Source organism: Dermacentor variabilis, chromosome 6, assembly GCF_050947875.1.
Source record: "Dermacentor variabilis isolate Ectoservices chromosome 6, ASM5094787v1, whole genome shotgun sequence".
Classification (NCBI taxonomy): domain Eukaryota; kingdom Metazoa; phylum Arthropoda; class Arachnida; order Ixodida; family Ixodidae; genus Dermacentor; species Dermacentor variabilis.
The window spans coordinates 164,169,869-164,194,226 of NC_134573.1; the positions used below are offsets into that span (position 1 = coordinate 164,169,869).

Here is a 24,358-nt window from a genome sequence, read left to right on the forward strand (position 1 = left end):
TCTCTCCGCTAAGCCCCGGTAGCATAGGACGTGCCCGCTTTTTAGCACTGTAAATGCTTCTTTTGGCCTCCTAACTTCACTGAGCCCTATTACATCCCATTTCCTGCCCTCTGATTCCTCCAATAGCACTGCTAGACTCGCCTCACTAGATAACGTTACCAGGTTCATATTCCAATGGCGGCCTGTCCGGAGCCAGGGATTCTATAGAACACGTATATACCTCCTATAGAACACGTATATAGGCGGTTTGAGCTCCTGCACTAGTGCATGGATTTAGGCGCACTAATCACACGCCGGCGGAATCGAGCGCCCTGATTGGGCGGCGAGAGCGGCGAGTCCTTTCGCTGTCCCCGATCCATTTGATGGATTGCCTTCCGATCGATCCCCACGCGCATTCGTGATAGGGCTCCTCGCACCGAGGTCGCGGCAAGACGACGTCCCGCTAGCAGTACACGTACACGCGGTCTTCCGGTGGCAGTTAGGAACAATACACCTTGCTTCTGGTTCTTATTCGTTTTCTTTTAGCAGCGATAACTGCTGAATGGTGACACGTTCTCCACTTTTCGCTTCGTCTGTTGTAGGGAACCATTATCGCGTTTCCTTGGCAGAAGTCGAGAGAAAAGTTTCTTTTCTTCCGACCAAAATTGTATTACAGGTCTGCAGCCTACGTGCCGTCCTTGTGCCGTCATCGTGTCGCTGTTGGAGCTGGAGATAACTGAAATACATAAGAAATGAGATAGGGGGCAAGGTACGACTTTCTGAATGTACTCGCCGTGTCGCATTTGCAGAAGTTGTGAACTTAATGTAAAGAACCTTCTTGAGTGTCTGGAGAGTTTGTTCAAGGATGCGAAAAACTGGCAGCTTTAGCATTATTTGAAAAAAAGAAAATGTTTCTTACTTCAACTTTACTAACTTTAGCATAACGTAATGAATGAATGACCGAATGAACTTTATTCCCCTTCTAAGAGAGGGGAGGGGCCGGGAGGGAAAGAGGGAGGTCTAAGTACTCCAGTGCCAGCAGGCGTCCGTCACCACTACAGGACTCGGTCCTGTAGGGTGTGATCGGAGATGCGCAGGTGATTTCTATGGTTACCGTTACCGCCTCCACATGACTGCTCACACGCAGTCACTCACTTCACGAGCATCCCGCGGCAGGCAGCATCGGTAACGGTATAGAACAGTTATGCTAGCTACGGCTAACCAGCTCCGTTGTTTCATCGTCTCATAAGAATGTTGTATTAACTTTCATCCACCGTAAACAAAAGCGTGCTTTCTATTTTTTTTTTTTTTGTTCTTTCAGAAACCTTTATGCTGTTTATAGTTTGTGGTCATCTGTCGTACACATAGTTCAGACTGCATTTAGTAACAGAATTAAGCGGGCAGCGAAATCTTCAGCCCTGCATGCGCTCTCTCCCAGAGTGTTTGTTGCCACGGGCGCACAGCTCCAATCCGCCGCGAGGCACGAGCTCCCGAGTCGCCCATTTCCTGTCCTGGCCCGGTTTCGTTTATCCGGAGTGCATTAGCGGACGCCGCAAATTGGTACCGAAGCGGGCATCCCCTGCCGCCAACGTGCGCAAGCCTGGCCGCCGTCGCTTCGGGCACCGTTAATTGTTTGTGTGTCAGCCGGCGCTTACCCGGGCCGGTCGATGCACCGGAGTTCCTTCGTTCGGCTGCGGAAGGCGCACCGAGACGGACGCTGAAGCGAGCCTGGGCCGCGCACACGCGAGAAATTACCTTTCGAGAGCTTTCACTGCTTGGGGCGTGGAAAAAGAAAAGTGAAAAAAAAAAAGGGAAGCTGAATGGCCGATAAATTTCTACGGCGCACCCACGGTAGTAATTTCACGGAAAGTCAAAGGTAAAACGGACGCCTAGCAATAATAAAAAAGAAAGAGGGAAGAAACTTCACGGGAACTTGAAGCACATGCCTGTGAAGGGTGAGGCACGATTGTTTCTGTCTTTATTTGTTCGTTTTTTCCTCACGCTCAAATTTCTCTTCCGGCTCTCCCGGGATCGGAGCGTCGTGAAACTGCGGCTGCCGAAGCATAGTTGCGTCGAGAATGCGAGCTCGACTGAATTGAACCAGCGTATAACTTATGTGTGAGGAGAACGCAAGACGGTATGCTGGGGCCTTATAACGTAAAACTATTCCAATATGTTTTGATTCCAGTCTCCTGACGTCAAATTTGCGTAACCGTCGACGCAAGCATCGGGCGTTCACCCGCAGGCTTGTCTGAACAGACCAATAAAGCGCTCTCCTTGTTCATAGGAGGTTGCTTTTGTTTGCTTGAAAAACGAATAACATTGCCTGCACTGAGTGGTTTGTCTCATCCAATTGGCTGACAAGAGGCGAGGAGCACGCTCAAGTGGAAAGAGATTCGATGGGGTTGAGCCACTGCACTGAATATCGATAACCGGATGAAGAGGGTGGTGCCGGGGTCTTCGATTGGTTCGCTTGTCCTTAACTTGGGGTGGCTGGTCGAAAATCGCGGCGGCATGCAACGGAAGCTTAAAAATGACACTAAAACGGATGCTCAGCAAAGAAGAGTTGGCAGAACGAGATGGTAAACGTGCCGAAAGGGCTCAAAAACATTACACGGCCACGCAAAAACCTTTATTACACGCAAATAAACCCATGCTCTCCGGCAGGTGCGAGTAGCGGGTGCCTGAGCGATCGGCGGCAGCCATCTTTTATTCCTTTCGGAACGGGGCAGTCTGTGGCTATTCAGAAGAAAATTCAGTTTTGTTCGGCATATTAATGCATCTTTAACGCGTACACGTCACTTTTAAGCAGAGTTTTTGCGGTTTTGTGACGTCGCGTGAGAGGCACGTCAAGTGGGTGCAGCCCGAAAGCTTTTGACCAATAGCCAAGGGCTAATGGCGAAAAGGCGTCGAATCACAAGTAACTACTTTTCTTTTGTTTGGTCGAATCATGCATTATCAGTGTGTGCACGTCATATTAGATGGGGAGCTATCGAGGTGTTCGTGACGTCGCGTGACAGGCAGGTGAAGTGTGTGTGGGGGGGGGGGGGGGGGGGAGTGAATGAAGTTTTTAGCAATCGCGGTGCTCTGATTGCAGAATTGGAATAGAAAAGTTTGGAATAGTTCACGTTATAGCACCCATGCGCCGCGCGCCTTATACCGTGCGGCGTTGTAGCGCCGTGCTGCGCTTGAGTGGATGATAGTTTTTAAAGCGAATAGCTTCCGTTGGGTCTTTCGCCCGTTCTTCTTGGTGGTCGCACTTTCACCGGCGGTACACAAAGGAGCCGATGCGCAGGTCACGTGCTGGCGCGCGAGAGCAATGGTACGCCCGCAAGTTTACATGGGGCGCGATCGAAGATCGTTGTTCGAAACGCGCGTTCAGTTTGCGTTCAGTTTCGCCTCCCGCGATTGGCCTAGGCCGCACGTTCGGTGCACGTTTAGATGCACGTTAAAGTACCCCAGGTGGTGCAAATTTCCGGAGTCCCCACTACGGCGTGCCTCATTATCAGATCGTTGTTCTGGTACCTAAAACCGCATATTTTTTTATATATAGGTAGCTTCAACGCAGCAACATTTTAATGCACCTTAGTGTTATAAGTATATTCAATATCGCACCTAATTCGAGATATTTATCATCAAATTTCAACGGTAGATTCGGACAGCATCGAAACCGAGCGATGCGGTAGAACACTAAAGGCGACCTCGCTATCATGTCAGACCGAAACGCCCCGTGACGACAAGCATGGAGACGTGGAAAACCGAAAGTATCGCCAAGTCGCGGCAGCTACCGATGCGGCACGCTTTGCCTGGAAAGCGTGCGCGGCTGTGCGTCGGGCCAGGATCGGCTGCGGCATGCTATCATTCAAGCTTCGCCCCGCACTTCTTTGTGGGACGTTGCCATGTGATACGCAGCGGGACGGGCTCAGTTTCGATATTGCCTAGATTCAGCTTTGGAATTTGGTGATGAATATCGCGAATTAGGTGCCATTTTCAAGATTTTTGAAAGCATGCATGTGCATGAAAATTTCATTGCCTCCTAATTTGCTATTTAGGCAACTGCCCGCAAGGTGCCAATAAAACAGTTACGAAATGAATTTTCGCTAATTATTCTGCTGAAGCTCACGTTATTAGCGGCAAATTATGTCCACGTCACCTAGGAACTCGTCTGCAAAAATGGCAAGATCGCTGCGCTCATTACTTATTCATAAAAAAGATATACGTTGTCTTAAAAAAGAAGAAGCAAAGAAAAGAGAGAGAGAGAGAGAAAAGAAAGAAACGCCCTGCATGAATGAGATCATCGTCAGGTGCACTTAGTTCCTCGAAATGTCAGGACGGGTGTTGAAGGGGCTCATGAACAACCCACTGCAATGTGATAATTTTGTTTTAAATCATGGATCCAGGATCTCATAGAAGTGCACCGTAATCGTTACGAATTTCTCTCGCATTTACCGCTAAATCACTACGGCAACTTCCTCAATCTTGCAGGTTATCAAGTAACTGCTTACGCTACTTGGAAATTTGGTTGGAATGTATACAAGCAAGAACTGACGATTACACGTGCTACCGACACGACACGCGTGCTCCTGTGTCGTTCCCAAATCCGCGTTGAATGCTTTTTACGCATTTCGAAGTTTTAGATAAGAAGTCATAATCGTGGTGGTAGGCATTCATGCACGTAGGCACTACTGCGACAAATATTACGACTCATACGGATTGGGATGGTAATGCGGTATGAGATGGCAAGAAAAAAAAAAAGAAAACAATGGGTCCGCACCTCGTGGCCCGCACACACATACACAAATAAAGCACGGTGTGAAGGAACATACGCTATGGAATTTTCTAGAAGCATATGAGTAACATCGCAAACAGACGACCACAAGAAGGCAGGCACGTACACACAAACACTGCATGCACACAGCGCTTGTGTGTACGTGTCTCCCTTCTTGTGGTTGTCTGTTTGCGCTGTTACTCATATGTTTCAATATGAACCAACTCGCCCAAAAAGAGGCATTGATGGAATTAATTAGGTTCCCGATCTTGAGAGCCTACATACACAGCTGGCAAGAGAACGTTAATATAATATCTTTAGAATAAGTTTATTATTGTTCGTGCGAGTACCCGGAAGTGCTAATGGGAGAGTGCACGGCTTGCTTACCCGGAAGGCAAGATTATTTTTTCTTTTTCTTTTTTGTGGTTAGCGTCGCGAGCGTAATAACTATACGTGCACACTATTTCGGCCTCACGTAGCCGTATACAAGAGCCGAATCGAAGCTTAATCCAGCGGAACAGAGCTCAAGCGCTCGCTTCTCCTCCCACCAAGCGCGCGCACTCGCGACACAAACGACAGCACGCGCCACCGGGCGCGTCGACAACAACAGTGGCAAACAAAGAGCGTAACAACAACGTCCCCAACGTCCCAAAGCAAAGAGAGCAAGCAGAGAGACGCGTAAACAGCGCGGTGGGCCGAGTGCCGGCGTTCGAGGCTCGACCGCGCCCGCCCAGCGCTCTCCTTGGCGCCCGACGCGGTGGCATCGACTCCGGCGAGGTGACCCGCGCCGATTCGGTGTCAGAGCGGCGTGGTCGTCGCAGGAGGCCCGGCCGGCGCCACCCGAACGGCTGCGCCACGGAGGAAGAAGGCGCGCCGGGCAGCAGGTTCAACGACCAGCGCGATTGGCCCATTTCGACACGCGGAGAAGGTGGACGGACGCATTTTGCGGGGACCTGTGGCCGGCGCCGCTTTTGGTCCCCGCTGTCGCGTTTGCACGCATCGGCGCCACCGAGAGAGATCCCCGATGAAGATATCGAATGCTTCAACGAAGGGAAGCGACGAAAGGGATGCAGGGACGTTTATCGCTCTCTGATAGAGGTGCTCGTGTCGCTTGACTACTACTACCACTACTACTACTACTACTACTACTAGTAGTAGTAGTAGTAGTAGGAGGAGGAGGAGGAGGAGGAGGAGGAAGACAAGTAGTAGTAGCAGTAACTGGTTTTTTATTAATTAGAAAATTTGAAAAATGAAGGAGGAAATTCGTGCTGGCTACAATATGACTGTCGAGCCAAGTCTGCTGACACCTGGTTGGCGGTCAGTATAGGGGGATATGGCGAACATAGGATGAGCAAGTGTAAAGTACATAGAGAGAAGGCAAAGAAAGCCTAGTATTGGAGGAGGGGAAAATTTTCTTCGCCAAACTACATGTGCGTTTGCGCTACTGTAAACGGACCGAAGCAGTTGCAGCTCTGTCTAATCAGCCAGCAGTAATTCGCGGTTCAAAGCTGGGCCAACTGTATATACATCGAGGAGGTTATCCCTACGCCATAGCTTCGAGAGCGCGATAAAAGCGAGGGGGAATCACAGTTTGCCTTCCTTTTCTTTGCGCGGACCACTAATCTAGTGCATCACTAGTCCTGTAACGCTGACTTTTCTTTCCCTCAGATGGGACACAACCAGAATCAGAACGTAGCTGATCGATTGCGAGCAAATTCCTGGGTCCCAGGATTTCCAACAGCCCTGAATGAAGGCGCGGTCTCTTCTTGAATTACTCTATCTGCCCAACCTCCAAAGAAAGGGCGCAATGTAGCTTGTTCGAATCGGCTTTCGTTGTTGTTCTAACGGATCTGTACAACATACATGCAGTAAATGGCAAGCTTGGCAAATTTCAAGTTGCCATTATATAGGATGCAGAAGAGCTAGTCAGTTGAACCAGACCGGTGTTTTCTTTCCATGGCAAGCTGAACGCACCGCATCTCTCATGGTTTTCTGAGCGGGGCCTCCTTTGGTCCGAATCTCTAGACGAACGTGAGTGTGCTTCGTAAAGGTCTCTGTTAGAGGTTACAGAGCAACTGCAGGCGCAAGTTTCAGATTGAAACTCTTGCTGATGGCTTCCCTTCCACCAGCTACAGCGTAGCCAACCGGACAGTTACTCTATCTAACCTTTCTTGTATTTTATTCCTTATTTTCTCATTCTCACTATCTTTTACTAATGTCTGCTGCCAAAATCTGGTATGTTAAAAAAGTTCTGCAAGCGCGCCGATTTTACTGCTCCACAGCGTAAGAGCTTACCTGTTAAAGGGGACACTACTCGGCGTGAAATTCCCAGTCAATGCAATCAAGAGAGAAGAAAAAGAAATGGGCTTCATGCTCAGCATGTGTTCAAAATATTTCGTGTGATATTTTGCATGAACGCAAGTACAGCAGCCAAGAAAACTCGTACAAAGTATCCAATGTTACATTTTAACAGGGTCATTTTCTCCGCTCGAAACACTCACTAATTGTAATCATTAACACACTAACACCCGGGCACGCACGTCAGACACTCACATTACTGTTCTTAGAGAGGGCAACGTATACATCCTGTAAGTGGCCTCTTATGTACGGTAACAGAAGGCAGATTGAGCTACATTGTCTCTTCATTCCGTTGCTCTAGGCGTCTTCTCCCCGACGGGGTTAACTCCTTCGGTTCGGTGGCTCTATAATCGCCACCGAATCTTCTCAAATGTAGCTGCACAGAACTAAGGCAACCTGAATCAGCCTTCGACAGGTTCCGTAAAAGGCAGCATTCACACGTTCTCGGGATAGTATAACGGACCACTGCACCTAACTTATCGCTTCCTGATTGTGAGGCACGTCGTAGTGGGGGACTTCAGATTAACTGTGGTTCCTTAACGTGCACCCAAGTCGCGGTACACGAGCATTTTCGCGTTCCACTCCCATTTAATTCGGCCACCGCGGCTTCGCGCTGTAGCCACTGAGCTACCGCGGTGTGGTTAGGAGGCGGTATAGTTACGTGGTAATCGTCCTCAAAATACAATGCGGTCGCATTGCACAACCAGAAAGTAAGCAGCTTGATAAACAGTGCGCTGAAGGGACTCGCAGGGATCAAATGAAATGGTAGCGCCTTTACGCCCTGATGCATGAATGGAACGCGCCAGTTAACACCGGCTCCCTTCCGGAAGGCGCGTCTGGTGCTCGCACGAGTTGCAGGCTTTTCGCCGGCAGTGCGCGGCTCAGCGCTAATTGGCGTATAGTCGTTCGCGTGAGGACGTACGGAACTGTCGCCTGCACCGGCAGGCTTACTCATGCGCGAACTGCAGCTTCCGGTTACGCGACGCAGGCTCGCGTTCTCGGCGACGCGCGTGCGATGCGGCCTTGTCGGCTGCCTGCAGGAGCTTGCGGCAACAACATGTTATGCTCGCTTGTGAGACTGCCGGTGGATGTGGTGCGGAACTATCGCGCATGCTGGATTCGCAGCAGGTCTATCTAGTGTAGCGTTATGCTGTTTTACCCGTGTCCGATTGCTGCGTAGTAAATTGGGTCTCTGCGTTGAGCATGACTGCTCCAGTTGCATGTCACTGTTTCCGGTGAAGCTATCAATGCCTTTCCTGTTACACACTTCCAAGAAAGCAACTCTAGCCAAGAACTAGCGATACCATGAGGTTAACATTTCTCATTATCTTTATCAAGCGCCAAATAATAGGGGAGGCTTGCAGGGCTGTGCATTATTCGATCCTGTGATGCAACATCTGGGTAAGTTGATCGTCTGAACGTCTGTTTTTTTTTATTCTATTTGTGGGTTTAAATTGTTGTGCTAAAGTTAGCAGATTAAAATTAGGTTGATTTTGATTGGATGTACGTATAATATATATATATATATATATATATATATATATATATATATATATATATATATATATATATATATATATATATACTTGCTGCACGGTCCACAGATCGCCAAAAAAAAAATAGTCCTGAAGAGGTCGATCAAAATCAGTGTCATGGCTTACCGCACTCCGTTGCAGGTCAGTTAGTCAGGAGATGAGCTGCTAATGAATATATATTTTTTAATCTTACAAGAACTGCAAACAGAAAATATTTTTTAAATCTTACAGGAACATAAAAGAACAGTTCCGGACCGGCGCAGGGGGTTAATCTCTGAATGCTTTTTATCATTAAAGGATCGGTCAAGCGTTAAGTAAAACGTCAGTTAAATCTAAGAATTCCCGACCTTGCAGTTATCGATGCTGCTCTTTCCGCCTTCAATTGTTTAGAAGCTTACATGCCTTTGAACCCACCTGTCCAATACACTCACATACGTGCGCGAAACGCAGAAGATAGGCTTTAGAATTGAATAGTGCTGAGACAAGAGCTCTAGTACAAGGGCAATTATATCTCATTGGCTTTGCACAAGCGTCCAGGGTATACTTACGCCAGTAAGTATATAGCGTAGCGAACGACCAATATAAACTGTTTGCTTGAATAAGAGATCAAAACTACGGTCATTGCTCGTAAATAACTAAGAGATGGAACACAGCAGCTGCCAAAAGAGGCTTGACAGTGCGTAGTCTTGTCGGCAAACAGAACATGACTGCAAGCGATAATCACGATAAGACCACAGTGTATACCGTGGCGGTGGTCGATCTATCGGGAGGGTGAAGAAGACAACAGAACCACTACAATACGCAGGCAATGCGAACCATAGTGAAGCATTACTATATATACAGCAACGAACTGTCTACAACACTCGACCTCCTCCGCCTTATTCGTTCCAGAGCCATCGTCTTGAGCTACACGGCCAGCGGAGGCTTTCACTCTCACACGGCATCAATCTCATTCGCCGCTCTGCGCCGCGGACGATCTCGCATCACGCAATACTCCGCGCAGCAGCCAGACGCTGTACCAGCATCTAACTCCATTCCACCTACAAACCCGCCCCGCTCCCTTCAACTTGCATCGTCTGAGCTCCAGGTGATCGTGACAGCTCCGGCGATGCGAATCCACCGCCGAGCAAGTCCTTACGGCCACACGAAGATCTGGATGACCGCAGCGCCCGGTTCTGCCCACTCCTTGACGCGTGCAATTATGCAAATGGCGAGGCTTGATTCAGCTAGGCTAATAAGGCGACCTCTCCCGAGGAGCGGCATTACTTATTCGGTGCACAGTGGACCGTGGCGAGGGTCCCAGCGCGCCGCCCCGTGTCATCGGGCGCTCTCTCTCCTGCTGGCGTCGGCCGAGCGGTTCTCGCTGCAACGCTGACTACGCGTGCGCGCACGCGCGCTGGCACAGAAACGTCGCTCGCAACTCGCATTTCGCTATAGCCCTACCCACGTCCTTCTCCGCAACTCCCGACTCCTTTTGACGATGACGCCACCTGGCCCCGCCATAAAGGGCTCCTAATGAGACCACCGGAGTCTCACTGCTGAGCGCTCTATACGCGGAAGAGTCCATGCATGGAAGACATCAGAAAAAGGAGTTCCAAAGGTGATATTCCGGACATCGCCAAATTCCACCGTGTTGTCAAATTCGTCATCTTGTCTGCGCTGATTGGCCCACAAGGCTGACGGGCTCTCTCATCGGTTCGAAACGTCAACGTGGCGGAATTCGACAGTTTGGCAGAAATCAAAAGCCTGTTGGATAGCACAGCTATATAGTTCGTAGAAATCTGTGTATCCGCCTCCACCGTGCAGAGCGATGATGAACACGGCAATCCCGATGAACAAGTTTGTGTAGGTCCCATTCGCGTGTGCGAACGAAGCCATCCCACGGCATCCACATATCTTAACTCGGTGTGAAGCCTATCTGCAGATCGATAGCATGAGTGAACCCTGGTTTGCTCTTTCGAAGTCCAGCCGGTTTCCGTCGGCGTTGGGAATAAAAAGGAGTATTTCCCGTTGTTTCCGAATTCGCGCGAACGGCCTTCACTTAAGGGGTGCGGTTCGTTCGCTTCGAAGTGGCGACGTTCTGTCACTCATAGTATATCTACATGACAAGCCCATGCATAGCGTTTCCAACCTTGTGGTACAGAAGCGGCATGGCGGAGAGTTATATACGCGAGAGCTCTATGCGTACTACAAAGTGGCAAAACAAGCAACCATGAAAAGGCAGCAAGAAAATCTGGGAAGAAAAGTGGTAAGCAATGTACAGTATATATCACAGACGAGCGTTATGAAAACGCTAGAAATTGCCGATTTTTTTTCTTTTCTTCTTTCCGTTACGTTTCTCAGACAGCGAGGCTGCGGTGCCTAGATAGGCAGGTGTGCCGTCTTCCGGACGGGTAGCGCGGTTCAGCGTTCCTCCCCTTCATGACGACATATGTGGTGCTGCGCTCAGGGGCCTGTCACAAACAGCGCGCGTCCTGTGTTGCTGCGGCCGTATTACAGTGGAACCCAGGCGTATTTATTAGATAATTTCAACTGAACACCGTATTCAGTGACACCGTAGAGAGTTACAGATTTCTGAACGCAGCGGAGCCATTTCACTTGCGAAGGTAACGTATATTTACTTTCGTTGTCCGTCAGCTGTTGGTTTCCCGGTTTGAGAAGCAAAAATGTAAACAGCCCTTAACGTGGTTTAGTTCAGTAAACACGTCAAAATTGAGTCTAAGAAGACGATCACAAATTCTGCACGGACGCAATATCCCTCCATCAGCTTTTCTACACCGAGTCAAAATTCGTTTCACGAAACTATGCATAGCTAGGTGCTGACGCGAACGTAATTCGTGCAGGACCGGAGTATTCTTGTGCCACGAAATACATAGTCGAAATGACTTGGTTTAAAGGAATGCATAATACAATCGAATAAATATTGATATTCGCAAAAATAATCTTCTTCGCTTTATTTCTTGGCCGGTATGGGTGCAATTATAAACGAGATGCGTCTTAATTTGTGTGGAGCTGTATAGCATAGTCGAGCGTATAGTTACTCCGGAAGGCGACATGTAGATGTATGATCTGAAAGCATTTCCATCTAACACACTAAGAGTGAGCCGCAAAACTAAGCGTAAGCTAGTTTCCTATTTAACTCACTGGAGCACAGCTAGTTGCCAAATGCCATTTTTCCTTTCTTCCCCTCTCAGTACCCTCATCGGCCTCAACAAGCGTCTTAATCGAACTTTCCATGCGAATGTGCGTGCAATACCTGCTGTTCCATATTACGGCATAACCAAATACTGCCTAGTTACAGAAATAAAGATTATTAACATAACCTGAGGGTTTCGCCGGATTCATGGTTCGTAAGCGGGCAGATAACGACGCGTTCAAAAAAGAAAACCAGGGCCCGCATTCACAAAACAGTTCTTACGCTGAAGTTGTTCGTAAGAGCAGATGCCAGCCAATTAAGACGTCAGAATGATTATCAGTGAAGACGGCCGGCCGGCGGTGGGCAGAACTTACGAATAAGAAGCTTTGCGAATTTGGCGCCACATATTAGGCGCAGGAACAACACATGAACCAGGGGCAGCACACACAGTGTTTGTTCATAAGTTCACTTTGCTATTGGCCGGCCGCCTTTGCTGGTGATATGCCCAACGTCACTACTGGATGACATGTATTGTCACGAACAATTCAAGCGTAAGAACGGCTTTGTGAATACGGGCCCAGTGATTTCGTATGCCCAGTGATGCTGGACGACGTTGCCCACATAGAGGCAGGTTCGGAAAGTACCGAAAGGGCAACACAAAGGCTGCAGTAACGCATATGCTCACGGCACTTAATTTGCCATCGACTAGCATGCACACGTACTCACATACACATGAGCACGCGCGCGCGCACACACATGCAAACACACCCACGCGCACACGCACGAACGCAGAAACGAACACGCGATCTATAGCTACTTTGCACAACACGCCACGCCTGTCGTCAATAGCACGGGAAGGGGCCAGAACGGGAAAGATGCGGAGCTGCAATACCCTTGTGCCTTACCGTTGTATGTGGCGTACGAATGCGCCAACCTCAACACAGGCAACAGCAGCACAACCGCGATTCGTAAAGACGGGCCTGAGTGACCCTGAGCCCCGGCAATTGTTGGGCGGCCGCTTCAAGACCCCGCTCCTTCCGGTCGCTCTAATGACAGCAATTCGCGCTCGCGGCGGGCAGATAAAATTGCACATCTCGCATGCTTAATTGCGGCACTCGAGTCGCAACATAATCGCTCGGTGGTGAGATGGGAGGGTATGCACGGTACGTGTATTTACATCCACGTGGCCATGATACCCGCCAAGATGTATCGCTCACCTTCCCGATACACATACGCATAGCGTACCTCCTTCTTTGAAAGGAAACCCTCACAAGGCTACGAACGCGCAACAGCTCACGGCCACCCGCAAAACTCGGATTTGGACTTGTCATTACGACGAGCTGTCGGGTCTGTGCCAAGACTTTAAGCACTTCCTACGCAGCGGAGGTTTTCGATTAAAGGCTTCCACGCATGCTGCTTCGACAGAAAGGCCCCGATTCTCTCTGTCGTTGCAGTTCATTGCTTTCGCGAATTCAGTGTCACCGTACCCACCTGATGACAGAGAGGAAACGCATAGTTTGGAACAGATAGTGTATGGCTATGCCCCCCCCCCCCCCACCTCCTCAAATAAAGGACTGTAGTTACTGCAGTGGGCGTGATTCTAAGTTTCTGCTGCTAAAAACAGAGTAACCCGCACTGCTTAAAGGCGCTCATTTATTCTAAATATCAGGCATAAAAGAAATAAAATGACAATAATCAATAAATAAATACTCGCACCTTCAAGGCACCCGACAACTGCATGAAACGCAACTCTTGCAAACTATATGGAAACTGGCGAGTGCCAAAAATTCTGGCTTCAATAAAATAACTTGAAATGTTATAGCCGGCCAACTACCATATCCGCGTGTTACCGTTTCCCGCGGCATGCCTTTGCAATGCATGTGGAAGCGCATACGCGCACATTCGAACCAGTCAGGGCCATCCGTCGTTTGAATGAAAACAGCGTGTGCGACTATGGGTGAAAAACAATGTGCTGTCTTTCTCAGTGACGCCGCCGTTCCTTCTGAAGAGGGGGAAGCAGCGTAGCGCATGAGGTGGCTGCCACCCAGACCCTGATGGTTGCGTGGAATCATCAGACGTCTCGGGCACGCTTTGCGTAGAAAGACGACCTTTTGTTTCCCTCTTGAAGACTCTGTGATAGGTCGGTATACCTGCATACGGTCAATGCATTGAGTCGTTGTTAGCCTCCGCGACATCGGATCTGTCTCTCTATGGCGTTGCTCCGGCTTCCGGGAGACAGCGGAAAAAATAGAGTGTGGGCCTTCACGTTCGGGGCGCGGCGTGGCAGCCCAGCCGGTTGTGCAATTTGTGCGGAGGTTCGTGATCTAAGCCGCAGCTAGCCGATCGTTGCCTTCCTTCCCTACTCCTTCGACTGCTTCCCTCCAATTTCATTTTATTTATCCTTATTTTAAAGTGCCGTCATCACACGCCATCGCAGCAGAGGGCGACGAGGGTACTGTCGCAGTTTTTAAGGGCAGCAGAATCGGACAAGTGGCTGTAGCCTGAACAGATGTTTATAGTGCTGCAAGTGTTACTGTGCTGTGCGGTGACAGTATGCGGTGACAGTGACCGACTGTGATTGTGTGTCTATGCTCCTTTCTTTCTTTATCTCTACTTTGTTATCACTTCACCACCCCCACCCCACTTTCCCCAATGTAGGGTAGCAAACCGGATCTCCCCCTCTGGTTACCTCCCTTGCTCTCTCTCTCCCCTCTCTCTCTCTCTCTCTCTTTGATAAATACATGTATTCATTAATTCACTACGAACTCGAGATTACGGACCATGCCTTCCCAAAACCGATTCATGGACCAGTCGTGGGCCGTAGTTCTGGGGTCAACTTGTCGAGGCAGACAGCTCTGACACAAGCGATAAACAGCTAATCAGAGCGCACGGCACACTCTTCTCTCTCGTGTTTTAGCGCTGCCTTCCTCGAAATGCCGAACCAACTACGGCCAGTCCGCACCTTGATCATGCATCAATTTTTAACGTGGTGTTTGATAAGGGTCGAAATGCCGGAACTGTTTCGTTTCCAACGTGACTGCAGGTTTCGGAAACAAACATACTGCCAGAAGTGAAATGTTGGCTATAATATGGTGTTGCCTATAGGACTAAGGAACACAGTAAGGACTTAGGACACTTAGGACGCTTAGGACACTTAGGACTTAACACTTAGGACGCAGTAAGCTAAACAGGGCTAAATGATAATCGCAGAATAAAACAAGCCTTAAAGAAGCCTGTCAGATTGAACTGCGCCGCAAGTGTCGAACCCGTCGTCGAACCCGTACATAAATGATGGCTATAGAAATAATTCGTGCTGCCTAAAATCACAAATAAATGCAACGAATAGCTAGGCACAATGAAATGGCAGAAAAAAAATACGCAACAATGACCATTGTCATTATCAAGGAGTTTACACCTCGTTACTCGCCCCCCCCCCCCTTCTTGTTCCTTTTTTCCCCTTGCTCTCTCCTTAAAGTGTAACTCCGGCGATTTTTCGATATTTACTGATGTCAATAATATTTTGAACATATTTTATCTTCGGCCTTCTCATTATCTGTGCCAATCGATACGACTGCAAGTCACTTAGTTTTCCTGAAAATGCTCACGCCCACGAACATACTTTGCGACAGACTGCAGTGTAGGAGCACTTGTCTGCAATGTAAAAGTTAGCACCTCGCGACAGACATGGCAGACTAAAGAAAGTTCACAAAACAGGAGCGTTGGGGTGCTTTCGCGTAAGCGAAGGCCCTACAGTGTCATTTTGTGTAAAGCTGTTCACGCAAGTTGCCACTTTAAACGCGTTAACAGCTTCAGCCGGCTTTGGTCGCGAGCTTAAGGCTTATCTCTATAGGATAGGAAACAAAACTGGTGTAGGAAGAAATATCAAGAACCTCGAGAAGTCTCTAGCGAGGTGGACCCAACAGCTGTTGCTGTCGGCGTCTAAGAGATGCGTCGTCGCAGACTTCCCACAGTTGCTTTCGGTTTTGTACGTCCTCAGCGTTCCTTCTCATCCACCTCGCCCCATTCCCTTCTTTATCGTAGCTCGTACAAAGCTGCTCCTCTTAAGAGGAGGCTCACCAGCATTCCTCTTTGTCGGTTCACAGCCTTCGCAACTTCAAAGACTGCTCGCCGAGCTCGTCCCCGCTCTATATCCGGAAGACTAGCGGGGATCTGCTTGCTGCACGGTCCCGTTTTAGAGACGAGGTTGAACTTGAACCCCCGCAGGCCAAGGTCGGTCGGCAGAGGCAGGCCTGACGGAGTCCCAGGGGACTGCGTACGTCAGTGTGTGTATATATATGGGACACACGAGCCTTCTTCTCGTAGTCTGTCTGGCGTACTGGGCACTGAAAACTAGAACGTGGCACGAGCTAGAAAGGTGCGAAACGACTACCAGTGGAACTGTTTATCTTCACGAACATCTGATATTAATTTTTCTCTAGACTACGTTAATCAGCGTAGTGTCCCTCAAGTGCGTGAATTATAATTATTATTATTAGTTTTGAAAACATATATACCTTTGACAGGAAAGGGAAAGCGAGGAGCAGGCTGGCAACGGCCACCGGAAGGGGCACAACGCCTGCCTACTCTTCAGAAAGGAGGTGACAGAAACACAGAAATGGAAGGTAGGAAGGAGTGGAAGAAAGAGGAAAGATGAAAGAAAAATCAACAGGACAAATCTGAAAGAATAAGGTAGAACACACAGTACAGATCACAAACAGTAGGGCCGGTCACCGAAGGTCGCGTTACTACAGAATTTTAAACAGAAGAAATAGTGTCTGAGCTACAAACTTGACCCTAATTTAGTGAGTAGGCCTTGATTGGAAAGCACGATAGCAGCTCTCTTTAAAAGGCAGGCTGGTAGTTACACATATGATGTTAAATATTTATGTTACTGAAGTGCTGCAAAACAGAGGCAAACAGACACTTGCGTCTATGGAACACTTCGTATACTTCAAGACATCGCACATGAAAGATAACGGCATCCTTGCGTCATTGTGCTTGGGTGGTGAATGCTCTGATCTAGCATGCAATTACTCCGTTGAAAGGCATCTTTTCAACCGGTCACGAAAACTCCAGAGTCGTCAGTAGGGGTACTACAGATAAAGAGAAGGTGAAATGGTTGCGTTTTAAGCACAATATTTTGATTGGTGCAAACATGCCAGCGCAAAAAACAAAAACAAAAAAGAAACGCGCAAGCGGGATTGGTACCTTACACAGTTAATGCATAAAGCTGGCGAAGTGATTTAGGCCAGTCTACTAAATTATGGTAGACTTCTGCATCATATCGGTGTACGAGACTGCGGAGGTAAACGACTCTGGGTGCATTAACTGCAAACACACGTTTCTTTAGCTATATATGTAAACAACGCCCAAGACGTGAGCGAAGGATTTATTTCAACCAGATGTGACGTAGATTGCTTGGGCGAAAGGGAAGGGAACACAGCTAAATGTAGCCGCGTTTATATGAATGTGACAACGGCGCATCGCATCACATTCGTGTAAGCAGCAGTAATGCGCCAGAGAGGCACATCGCATTAATACGCGAGGCAAGGGTATATTTGCTGGCGAGAGTCCATTTGTGGCACTACGTTCCCGCGGGGGTTGATGTTCTACATGTAAACGGCGTGCATCGCCTTTCCCAAATACGCTTGGAAATGCGATGCGCTACTGTCGCATTTATATAAACGCAGTTTGTGAGTCACAGTGGAAGCCTACCATGAAGAGCTCAACAGTGAGTAGAGTCTTCTGATTTGTTCTAGCGCAGGCACAGCGACACGGCCATAGAAGGCCCATGAGACAAAACACAGCGCTCTTCAATAGCATAGTTATTTCTACTTCTCACTGTCGTACTTATACCATCAAAAGCGCCATGGAACTCGCCTACACTTTTTTAAGGCGACTATAGAAGGTGTCTCTGTTGTGCCTGTGTTGTCTCATATGCACCTGTTGTGTCCATGTCGTTCTGCCTGCGCTACAAATTAGGTGACGACCTACTAACAATGCCATACAGTTACCACCATCGGCAGTTTAAGCGCATCGTTTGCACTGATCTGGGGCAGGATTCAGTAATTAAGTGATGCAACCGACCAGGGCGTTAACATTCTTGCCTGACAGAAATCTACTTCGGCCAGAGCCTATGTACTTCATTACCGCCGTGCTGATGCGTTTTTTCTCGGCTTCGCACAATGACGTCGTGCGGAATCCCTCCATGCAGCCAGCCGCAGAGCTCATGCCCGACGTCTATGTCAACAGCAGCGGCGAGCAATGGCCTTCCCTCTGCATCCACTCCCGCTATTTCGGCGCTACGAGCCCCAAGACCACAGGGCGGGTCAGAACACGGGGGGGGGGGGGGGGGCGGTGGTCCGTGTTTAGCTCTGGAGCCGCAGAACAGTGCAAGGTCTCTGACTGCGTAGAAGCCGAACGTCCTACGCGGGTGCGGTCCTTAACTAAGAGGTGCACAATCACAGAACACCCACTGCGAAGAGCGCGAGCCGACAGGAGAGTTCTGGACGGAATTCAGTCTCTCTGTACCCAGTTACACCACAGGGGTTCTGCTCCCCAAACTATACCGCGTTGAAAGAGACACGCTTTGCAACCATGAAAAGACACTTTTCTTGAGAAGCTACAAAAGAATGACATTCTTTATGCGTACCTGCAACATATCGCGAAAGGGTCCGCTATAGTCCGCAAGCAAGCTTCATGCCTTCGTCTTGCACAGATAAGAGATACTGGTTTGCTGGTCGAGCTGTACAGTCGCGAGCAAAAGTTTGGGGGCCAAAGGAGCCCCGGCTTCTTCTTTCTTTTTTTTTTTTTCGAAGCCTGGGCATTTCGGCTGAAATGAAGAGCACGGGCCTACGTGTGCTTGTTTGACCAATACAATATATCAAACAAGTTGCAGCCCGCGGAGCTGCGCTTAAATATATTTCATGTTTTTTTTTTTTTTTTTTGCTGATGTCGTGGTCTCCAACCTTTTCCTCGCAAGTGTACATACCCTATAGTGACAATGCAAGGGACGCTCAGACGTAGCATTTGGCGGCCTCGATCGCCAGGCTGATCCAGCCTGTCGCTACAGCCAACCCCACATCAACATGGGAAAGAAATGTACACGAACTGCGGCTACATGAATCGCTATAGTTCAGAAAGCAACGCGGCCATCGTTGCAGCTTCCGAAGTAAACTGAATGTAGTTACCACCTGCAGTCCCAGATGCGCTAGCAGTGCCTATTTTCTCTGTTCTTTGACTGACTTCTTTATTTCCTTTGTTCTTTCTTCCTTGGCTAAAGCAGTAAACCTGTCTTGAGTATGGTTGACCTTCCGGCCCACCTAGACAATTTCTCTGCTTTTAATTTGCAGCGATAAGGCGGGCTTCACATGGGTGTGTACGCACACAAAAGCTGGACAGAGCACCCGCCCTTGAAGATGTTAAGTGTTGCCTGCGTTAGCTCTTAAGGTGCAGCAATATAAACGGTTCCTTCAATTTATGAATGCATCTTTCTGGAATTGCAGACGATTGTCATCATGTTGGCTGGGACTATCTACGTGTGTACGCGGCCGTACTCCGGCATATATATACTGGCGGCTGAGGCACCAACAATTATAGCCCCTCTAAAAGTCCCCTATCGAGTCCCACAATGCCGTTCGTTTTATGTATTATTCCGTAGAAGTGACGCGCAATCTTTATGAAATTTGATTGCTCGCTTTACCAATGCCACGGAATACCTATGAAGATACAGGTTTGCAGGAGCAAATATTTTAATCGAGTGTGACAGACAGTTCCCGCAGAAGAAATGACTGCGGCTTACCACAAATTGCCGCTTACTGTTTGTTCGAGACTCATTTGTCTCTGTCACACGCACTGGACGGTGGCTTGAATTAGCATAAATACGTCTCCTGGAGTATTCAAACTCCCGAAGGAAGCATTCACGAGAAGCAATGATTCGATTCTGTCGTCGCCGCCGCCTTGTAAGTGTCCCGCTAAATGCCGTTTCCAACTTGACTCATTTTCCCTTCCATCAGTATAGGGCGGCCAACCGGAGATTAATGTCTCTGAATTTTCAATCTCTCTCTTTCTCTCTCTTTCTTTGACTTGATGAGATTGGCCCTTACGTGACATCTAGAGAGCTGCATAACGCCCAGATTGACATCGCTCAACACGGCAGTATAGAAGAGCCCTCTTCAGTCTAGGGCCAAAAGCCAAACGTCCAAGCTGACGGCTCAAATGTTACGCCTGGCGAGCACTGCGTCAACCACGCGACCCTCTTCCGCAGCCCGTTGCGACAGGCAGGAAGCGCAGCCGAGGGATCAGGTCCTTCTCAGACTCCTCCTCTCTGTGAGCTACTGTTTCTCGGCCGGAAGGAGGACAGCTGAAGCCCGTCAGGCCGGCTTGGCTGTGAGGCAAGGGTGGCTGGCGAAGGGCGGCCCGCAGGAGGACGAACGAGCGCTTCCGGTGCGAACCGTCGAAAGGCAGCGAGTGCACGCGAGATCGAAGCGTTAAAGCGCGCTCGCGACGCGGAAGCTGCCGGCGGTGGCTTCAAGGTCGGGCAACCCCTATGCGCGCTACGGCTACACCTAGCTCGAGACGTGTAGCCAGCAGTTAGGGCAACAAGTCGCGCCGGTGGAGGCTCGGCGGCAACTTTGTGCAGATGCAGATTGGTTGCGCGGCGTCAACAGAAGCGGCTGCTTCCTCAGAGCGACACGCGAGCAACCAGTTAACACTTGAAAGCAGCACATGTAGCAAGTGAGGATAGCGAAATCAGTCTCAACAGAAATATAAGCTTGTCTATTCGCTTGATCTCGTTGCTTCATGATAGAAAACTCCAAAGACCAATTTTGCAAGGCTATGAAAAAAAGCTTTTGATTGGCCTTGGTCACATGCGCAAAAAAAGCACGGAGCAATCGTGTTGTTGCAGTCTGCATTTTCATTGTTTCGTACCCGCGTTTATATGAAAGTGCAGAAGAGATGATGTTCTCATTCTGCAAACAACAATACGCACGAGGTCATTAAACTAAAATATGTCTGACAGTTTTAGCAACAGTCTGCGTCGTTGCCTTCACTGGGCAAAGAACGCACCGAACATGGGGCAATCTCTCCTACTGCGGCAGGTATGCCTCTGGTAAATAATTACGCCGTTCTTTCCAGACGATCCACGTGGCTTAACTTTAAACATCAATTTCAACAACTGCAAATGTTGCCGCTTATTGAGTCCCCACGCACGCATGCACCGCACACAGGCACACATTGACCAGTGGCAATGGCAACCGGTTCGGGCTGGTTCTCGCTCGTGCGACGTGCTTTGGTGTCGCCGTCGCCATCCCACCACTATACGTGCGACGTTCGTCCTTGTTGACGCCCCGTATAGTTGAGTTTACTATGCTCCAAGTGAAAAAAAGAAATATGAGAAAAAGACAGACCCGGATAATTTTCTCTTTCTGTTTTCCCTACTGCTGCTCTCACTTCCTTTTCGTTCTTTCTCTCTCTCTCTCTCTCTACTTTCGCCTTGTTATACCAAGCAGCTGCGGGTGCTGTCTCGCGCCTGTGCGGAAATGGATAGTCTCGACCGCTTCTGAGATAAACATGTGTACGACTATTCGCGCACCTGCGAGATACCACGTATACGAGGCTCGTACGAGCTGAGATACGGCTGCTTCGCGCCTGTGTTCACCCGTGCTGCATGCGCTGCATGCAAGGACCACGCAGGATTCATGGTTTAAAAACGAGTTTCGGCTCCGTAGGAGCCAACATACGCATGGACAGTCCCAAAATAAAAATATGCAAACGTAGTAGAGAGTATACATGTCCACCACCACCGTACGGAAGGTGGTGACTTCGCTATTCTTGCTGCAAGTCCTTAGAGCGCATGCCAGGCGAGTATATGGTACTGATTTGAAGAAAGCGCGACGTAGTATTCGCTTACTTTCACACACTACATAAAATTATATAAGCATTCTTTGAACGTACGTGAGAGCCACGAAACAAAAGTGATGCGCAGTAATGAGACCGCAGCAGAAGGGTACCGGGTTGTTCACGTGTACAAACAGGTACTTTGAGAATCATTTATTGTGGAATGGGTTTGGGGCCAGATTCACATTAGAGTATTCGGTCGGTGTCGATCGAACGTCGCTAAATATTTCACCCGTGAATAATCTTTTCCTTGAACTGCTGCACCGAAAGCCGCAATTTTTTTCTATAAGGCGCACTTTCCGTGTCCGTAACATGTTGTTACGTCTCAACACGGCCGAAGGCGTTAATTAGATGTTTGCCACGAGGCAACCCCCACCCATCCACCAGCGCCTACCATGAAGTCAACGCAGCGTTGACACCGACTGCTGACGGGTCCACGAAAGGCACCCAACCCCACCACTACCTGACAGCCTGAATTAATGATGTGAAGGGCCAGTGTCCAATGCTACCGAGGCTCGGTGCCGACCGTGGATTCACAGCTTGCTATCTTGTCTATTATTTGACGTAGTAGTTCTGCGGAAACTCGCAAGGTGGAGAGAAGTAATTAATAAAGGGAAATCAGACATCCAGCCGTTCGTAGCAATTGCTACAAAGGAAACCCATACGGTTTTCTCGAAAGAAAAGCCTCAGAGTTGAAGAAAAATTCGTCCTGGTCCGGGACTCGAATCCGGGACCACCGCCATTCCGGGGCAGCCGCTCTACCATCTGAGGTAACCAGGCGGCTAGCAGATGGCAGGGCGGAGTCGAATTTGTCGACAACACACGAAGCAAAGGCAAGTGTTTGACGTAGTAGTTCTGCGGAAACCCGCAAGGTGGAGAGAAGTAATGTGGAAACCGCAAGGTGGAAACCTTGTGTGGGAAAAAGGTGGAAAAATGTGTGTGGAAACCCGCAAGGTGGAGAGAAGGACCAGGACGAATTTTTCTTCAACTCTGAGGATTTTCTTTCGAGGAACCCGTATGGGTTTCCTTTGTAGCAATTGCTACGAACGGGTGGATGTCTGATTTCCCTTTATTAACCTGTCCATTATTCTATGCTTCGGGTGAGCGGAGGCTTTGGAGGTGCGGGTGCTGCGCAGCGTTGCGCCAGCATGTGTGGGGTATCGCAACCGATTCAACGATTGTGATTGGCTGCGATACAGTCAACAGATTCCCTAGTCGAGTCGCCTAGGAAAGCTGACGGTATTAAAAGCGGAGACTTTTCATGCAGTGGAGGCCGACGGTCCTGATGTGAATTCTGAAGTTTAACTTGCTCCTGCAGGAAGTGAGCTTCCGTACATGGAGCCGTGTAACTAATGTCAAATAAACACTTTTTCCTTCATTCCTACAACTGGACGTATTCGTCGATGGGCTCGGTGGACTCCTTGCCCTAACGCCACATCGAGTCGGAACAGTGTGTATTTCGCCAGCAGCGAAAACATTTTTCTCTGAGCTGGACACTTCCACTTCGCCAGTAAAAGCATGGCTTCATTAAAAAGGAGTACATGTGCAGTGGAATCTAAATTGTATACCTTGCAAACAACTTGGGACTGCAGAACACTATTTAATTCTTTGTCATGACGCTATTTTTTAGAAGGAATAATAAAAAAAATAACTTCCTATCACATCTTACGGTATCCGGTTCCTCCCGTTCGGAAAGATCATCAATAACACATGATATGATTTGTTCACGCTACAGAACTTTATTCATTATGGAGCAGCCGCATGATCGACGGACACGTTGAGCCACCTAGTTCGACAAGGTCTGTTCTTTTCGAGAAGCTACTGAAGTGCGTAGCGCGGTTGAAAACTTTGATCCCGTCCCGGAATTACTTGCGCTTCTAGACACTTGTGTTTGCTTACCCAAATGTTGAAGTTTCGTTGGACTCCTTAGTATATAGTACGCGTTTTATTTTTGCGTGTACATGTGTGTGTGCGGGTAAACGCAATGTAAACAGTGCTCGATCCGACGTTACTGATATTATTTTCATGCAATAAATGATTTAAAAAAAAACAGTAGTTTGGTTCGGTGCGTAACAGGCGTGCGATAGACTTCGGTCGGACGTGTCTGGCGGTGTTGAAGCGCCGAAAGCTCGTTCTCGTGCTCTACACTGGCAAAGGGCTGCTAAACAAGAAAAGGGTACCGCGCAAGCCCTGAAGGAAGCTTCGCGTAGCCCGATTCTCACGGTGCGAGGAATCTGCAAATTTTTTTCTTATCTACAGCTTTCACTGCACGTGGAACGTCTAACTACTATAGGCACTCTATAAGTGGCCCCGTTTGATGCATCCCTGGCGCTTTCTCAATGAATGGCAACGTTTATCTGGCGGCCGTTACTGACGACCAGTGGGCACGCCATAAAGCGCTTCGGGCAGAACGTACTCGAGAAGCGATCGAGTGGATGTGAAACATTAGGCGTCCTTAATGCGCTGCGCTTTGCTGATAAAGAAACACTAAACAGAATTATTAAGTGATGTCGGCGTGATACATTACACTGCTTAAGTGGCGAAGAAATCGCTCTTAACATGAGAGCCAGTGCTTCGTATGGCGATAAAGGACACCAGTTTACAAGAGGCTGTTTGCGATGCCATCTCAATATCACGGCACGCGATCACAGCCCATGACAACAGTTAATACTTGTCACAGCT

General features: G+C 48.8%; 2 long non-coding RNA genes across 2 annotated transcripts in view; one reads left to right on the forward strand and one right to left on the reverse strand.

Annotated features, from left to right (window-relative positions):
• The window catches only part of LOC142585646 (uncharacterized), a 140,570-nt gene extending 133,485 nt beyond the window's left edge, over nt 1–7,085 (reverse strand). Inside the window, exon 1 of the long non-coding RNA XR_012829117.1 lies at nt 7,043–7,085. This is a non-coding gene — a long non-coding RNA (uncharacterized LOC142585646). The remainder of the gene's footprint in view (nt 1–7,042) is intronic.
• The window catches only part of LOC142585645 (uncharacterized), a 70,267-nt gene that overhangs the window by 23,920 nt on the left and 21,989 nt on the right, over nt 1–24,358 (forward strand). The window lies entirely within an intron of this gene.